At 43.6% G+C, this 6,108-nt stretch overlaps 1 pseudogene; it reads left to right on the plus strand.

Moving 5' to 3' along the window:
- Positions 1-235: 235 nt before the first annotated feature.
- Positions 236-4,210, plus strand: LOC108707704 (annotated as a pseudogene).
- The last annotated feature ends 1,898 nt before the right edge of the window (positions 4,211-6,108 follow it).

Genomic DNA, 6,108 nt, shown 5'->3' on the forward strand with positions numbered 1-6,108 from the left:
AAATGTTGTAATAATATCAGAATTGATCTGTGAATATCCTGTTATAATACAATTTAAAGGGATCTAGAATTGGATTCAGTGTGGCTAATTCTCGAGTTTATTAATAAATTATATTACCTTTTAAACTAATGTAAGACATATATAAATTACCTGAAAACATATAACATCTATGAAATGTTATAGTTATATACTGTGTGTAAACTGTGGTAAAAATCCATCTTGAAATAATAGTGCCATGGAAAATAATTCATATCCGCTACGGCTAGACTATGCTTTGAAATTGGCTAGCTCATTTAATTACACAGACCCCAGGAATGAAGGTTTAGCGAAAGCTGAGGTAGCATTGCTGGGGGCAATATTTGTTATAACTACTGGGAGCAACGTCATAATTTTGTTTGCCATATATCGAAGAAGGAAAAAGATGACTCAAATGCATTTGTTTATTGTGCACCTTGGTTTTACTGACTTTCAAATCTTACCACAAATGATTTGGGATATTACCTTCAGATTCATAGGATCTGACATCTTATGCCGAGCTGTTAAAGGACCAGTAACACTAAATTTTTTTTCCCCAAAATTCGTTAGTATAGAACGAAAAATAAACACCAAGGCAAATAAAACTTTTAAATTGCAAAGCCTTTATTAAGAGATAACTTACCAAAACTCCACTTCCTGTCCTCTTCTAAAACGGCGAAAGGGCGACCATCCATGCAGCGGCGTTCAACTTCTCCTCCCTGGCTATTCTAGTGACAGTATGTGAAGAGGAGGCAGTGGTCCGCTCTGCAGCGCTTCCCCTATTCCCAGCAGTCGGACTTTGACTCCAGCCTTTGCTCCTCCGACGAGGAAGAAGAAGAGGAGGAGGGCAGCCTCTGCCTCTCCAGCGGCAAGTGCTGTCTGCAGAATGGTAGTAATAGTAAGCGGCAGGCGCACCGATCTGCTGAAGAATATCCACTTGTTCCCCGTCGATGTGCCCATCTGAGTGTGCCTGGGGCTGGCAAGTCCCAGCTGCTGCAGAAGAAGCCAGCGATTTTAGACTCCGGTTGCTGCAGAATCCATGGATGAGGTGGGAGCGCTGAACCACTTGCTACCCGTCGATGCGCTACGATTGCGGGTAGGACTACAGTGCACAAGCGAAGTGAAGACGAACCAGCGCTACGTGGAGGAGCTGCGCACACTGAAGGCTTTCGATGCGGCTAAGTGCACTCTCTAAGTGCACAGTTCCTGCAAACCTTGGCTTTGCGTTCCGCACCGCCTTTGAGCCGGGAGTGCTACCGGCTCGTTTTTATTTTTACTAAATACACCGGCCACTGCTACCCGCAATCGTAGCGCATCGACGGGTAGCAAGTGGTTCAGCGCTCCCATCTCATCCATGGATTCTGCAGCAACCGGAGTCTAAAATCGCGGCTTCTTCTGCAGCAGCTGGGACTGCCAGCCTCAGGCACACTCAGATGGGCACATCGACGGGGAACAAGTGGTTCGTCCATGCGCTTGTGCACTGTAGTCCTGGGGATATTCTTCAGCAGATCGGTGCGCCTGCCGCTTACTATTACTACCATTCTGCAGACAGCACTTGCCGCTGGAGAGGCAGAGGCTGCCCTCCTCCTCTTCTTCTTCCTCGTCGGAGGAGCAAAGGCTGGAGTCAAAGTCCGACTGCTGGGAATAGGGGAAGCGCTGCAGAGCGGACCACTGCCTCCTCTTCACATACTGTCACTAGAATAGCCAGGGAGGAGAAGTTGAACGCCGCTGCATGGATGATCGCCCTTTCGCCGTTTTAGAAGAGGACAGGAAGTGGAGTTTTGGTAAGTTATCTCTTAATAAAGGCTTTGCAATTTAAAAGTTTTATTTGCCTTGGTGTTTATTTTTTGTTCTATACTAACGAATTTTGGGGGGAAAAAATTTAGTGTTACTGGTCCTTTAAATATACCCAAGTGATGAGTATGTTTGCTTCAACTTACATGCTGATGATGATGATAACTATCGACCGATATATAGCAGTCTGCCACCCACTAAAGACTTTGCAACAGCCAAGTAAACAAGCATATTTAATGATATGAGGCACCTAGATACTCAGTTGAATTCTTAGTCTCCCTCAGATATTCATCTGCTCAATGAAGGAGATAAGGCAAGGAGCAGGGGTAATTGATTGCTGGGCTGACTTCCGATACCCATGGGGTGCCAAAGCCTACATTACATGGATTACTGTATCCATAATTTTTGTTCCAGTGGGAATGCTGCTGCTTTGCTATAGCTTGATATGCTGTGAGATTTGCAAGAATCTCAATGGAAAAATGCAGACTTCTGGGGTAGGGCAGATGGAAAGCAATGGACAAGTCGTACCCTCCAGGGTAAGCAGCATCAGAACCATCTCTAGAGCCAAAATCCGGACCGTGAAGATGACCTTTGTTATTGTCCTTTCGTATATCTTATGCTGGACTCCATTTTTTAGTGTTCAGATGTGGTCAGTGTGGGATGTAAATGCACCAGATGAAGGTAAGAATTTATGTGCAACCATAATGGGATAAGGTTTCCTTGCTTAGTACTTTTGTACTTTCTATGCCTTACTCATTATATATAGGCTAGTAATTTAAAGGTTACACTTTTAGCATCAAATACAAATTTCTTAGTGTGAATACGAGAAATAAAATAAGAGAAATTAAAAAATGGTAATAGTTTTACAAAGTTGGACCTTCAAATTTAATAAGTGCAGTAGTGCACTCAGTTTCTCACAAGGAATCCGAACAAAGTGCACAATGCTCTGTTCCTACAACTGCTGTTGGTATTGCTGGCTGTGAACACATGGGAGTGCTAGAGAAATTGCTAATTCCCTCTAGTATAGCTAGTTGACGTTTGCAGCCATAACAAGTTCATTAATATTGGTTCTAACCTATTGAGAACATTTTGATCTCATTCCCATCGCCTGTCCTCAATGAATGTATTCCTTTCCTTGCATAAATTTACCATTCGAAGTGTAGCTGTGCCATTTTATTTTTTTAACCCCCTTCATATGTGAACCAACAGCAACAACAGGGAAGGTAAGCACATGCCAAGTGAGGGAAGCAGGTGGTCTCCATGCCACAATATGACAACCATAACTAATATAATGAAAAATAATGGTGTACAGGGATTGGATGTTAAGAAGTAGAAACCAAAAAGACACAGGTGGGAGAGAATGGAAAGTAAGGAGATTTAAACTGACCAAACACATTTGTAAAATATTTAGGAAGTATATGGTATCCCAACAATCCTGACCAATATGGTATCCAATGGTTTGTTAATTGTGCAAATTTGAAAATGTACTCTGCTGATGCATCATATCTGCCAGTATACATGGTCAACTTTGGCGAGGTGAAATCGCTGGAGGGTGCAAAATGTTAGATACCATGTGATTGTAAAAACTGCTACAGCCTTGGGTACTTCTGAGCATGCACCATGGAACCATCTTCTTTCTGCTTCTTCCTTCTGTGGGTTGGGTGTGCATGCACAGTAGAGTGAAAAGTCTAACTTTTAACGAAAAGCTGTCACTCTACAAAAATTTACATTTGGTACATTTTCATTCTCTTCCTTTAAGGCAGAATGATGAAGAAGTCAAAATGTTTAACTTCTTTCACCTGTTAATGTGCTCTCCTTGCAAGTAGATCACACCACCAGTCCTCAGCAGTGTCAACGAAGAGTAAGAAGAGGCACACGGACTGCAGTCTCTGCTGCAAATTACTTTATTTAACATTGTAAACAAAGTTATTTGCAGCAGAGAATGCAGTCTGTGTGCCTCTTCCTACTCTTCTTTGATTCAGAATTATGAAGAAGATTTCAGGCTATAAGCAAAATATTCATGTCATTTCGTTCTTCAGGTTGGGAAGTCTTAACAGATTTGATGACTTCTGTAGTAAGCAATAGTGAAATCAAGAAAATTGCCATGGTACACAATTGAGTGGTATTTGCCATGCCTGTAACATATTCATTTTTTTTGGTTTCCTTTCTCTGTGAGTTTAGATTCTACGGATTTTGCCTTCACCATTACCATGCTCCTCGCCAGCCTGAGCAGTTGCAGTAATCCCTGAATCTATATGTTTTATAACAGCCCACATCTATGCTGTAAAACATCTCGACCTCATGGCACATGCAACAGCATCAGGGATCTATATCCTGCTTTGGATGATACTGTGATAGAATCAGGCATTTTGTAATTATACATTATTATTTAAAGATGCAGATACAGTCAATAAAATTACTGACTTGTAAATAAAAGGTGTATTGTGTTTTGAGTCATTATAAAAGTAGAACTTGTATGTCATACATGTCATTACTATTTTACCTATTTTCTTGGTAATTGGAGATAATTGAGGCTTATTCCTGGTGCTTTATAGAAACTGAAATTAGGCTAAACCTTAGTGGTTATGAAGATATACTTTTTTAGTTATACAAACAGAAACATATTTAACATAATGTGGTAGAGTGACCAAAACAATGTGGGAAAAGGTGTGTTTTCCCTTTAAGTTCTCCTTAGTGGGAGAGGTAGGCACCAGGAAGGGTGTCCATAAAGAGAGAATAGGTTCTCTGTTTAAAGGCTTTGGTGGCCAGGCCTTGGAAGCTGGAGTATTCTGGAAAGAACAGGCAAGCCAGGTACTCCAATCCAGTAGTCCAGCTCATCGATTAGCGCTCACCTTCCACAGGAAGGCTGTCCTGTGGAAAGGTATTTAGTTCTAGTGGGCCTGTTAGGAATATCTCTCAGAGCAGGACACAGAGCAGGAAGGATACTGCCTGTGTGCGGAACTCCCAGATGGGCTGGGGGTGCCATTTGCCACTGCAAGGTGAGAGGAGACCAAGTGACAGAGGGTCTGTCTGACTGAGGAAAGCCAGGAGGCTGAGCAATCCCCCAGAAGATTTGTGAGTACAGGGGTGACCCTTACTTGTGTTTGCTTACTGGTAGTCCGCAAAGGGCCCAGTTTAGTAAGGGAACTCTTCATGTGTGAAGGTAGCACCCAGTGGGCAGGATTTATTTTTATGATTTATTTTGTATCCTAAAATGGTCACCCCTGTGTGTAAATAAAATGTCTTAAAGAGAAGAAAAGTGTCGGTTATGGATCCCGCAGTTTACAATTGCAAGTAACTGCTAAATCCATGCTTATGAAACCATGGTTAATAGTTAGGAAGCAGGAACCAACGGTGATTGTAATATCTTACCTGATACCCCGGGCCGATGCACTTTTCTGCTAACAAGACCACTAGCCAGGGGTATCAGATTAAAATCACTGGGGGGGGGGGGGTGTATAACATTTGGCATCCACAGTAATTTTGACTCTCCTCATTCATAGGTAGGTAGGCAGAGTAGGCACGTGCCCAGGGCGCAAAGCTTGGGGGTTGTCCGGCACGTACCTTTAACTGCTGCCTACCCAATGTGACAGAAGCGTGGCGTGCAATGTCACTTCTGTGTGCGCGTGCACGCTTCAAAACGACATGAGGTAAAGCTGCTGTAAAGCTGCTGCTGATGCTAGAGTGGAGGGGGCGACGTGGCCGGACGGGTTGCCTAGGGCGCCTGCCTGGGCTGGCCCGGCCCTGTTAACACTAAGGCCTATGGCACACAGGGAGCTTAGGCATTTTTGAGCAGAAGTCTGCATGTCACTGTTCTGTGTGCTACGGACAGGGCCGCCATCAGGGGGGGACACTTGTCCCGGTGCTTTTTGGGTTTTGGGGGGGGGCCCGGTGGCTGTACTCACTCTGGTAGGGCCCCCTGCTGCGGCTGTCAGAGAGCCGCACAATCTGGTAGGAAGGGCGGGGTTGTACTGTCTGCACGTCGCTTTCCTTTTCACTGGCAGATTTTCAATAAGAAAATGTAAAACAAAAAAAGAAAATGTAAAAAAAAAAAAAAAAAAAAACCTGCTCTCTTGATGACTGCGTGCTCCTTTAAACAGGGAAGGAAAGCTCCGGTTCTGCCTCCAGGCTCTGTGCTGTGGCGATCAGCTGAACTCTGATTGGATATTTCTGCCACCATTTTATCCAATCAGAGCACAGCTATTCTTACAGACAGTAAAATTTACCAATCAGGGGATGAAATAGGCGGGGCTGGCTAAACTATTGCCTGAAGGTATCGACAGAAGTCAGACTGGTAAG

Source organism: Xenopus laevis, chromosome 2L, assembly GCF_017654675.1.
Source record: "Xenopus laevis strain J_2021 chromosome 2L, Xenopus_laevis_v10.1, whole genome shotgun sequence".
Taxonomy (NCBI): domain Eukaryota; kingdom Metazoa; phylum Chordata; class Amphibia; order Anura; family Pipidae; genus Xenopus; species Xenopus laevis.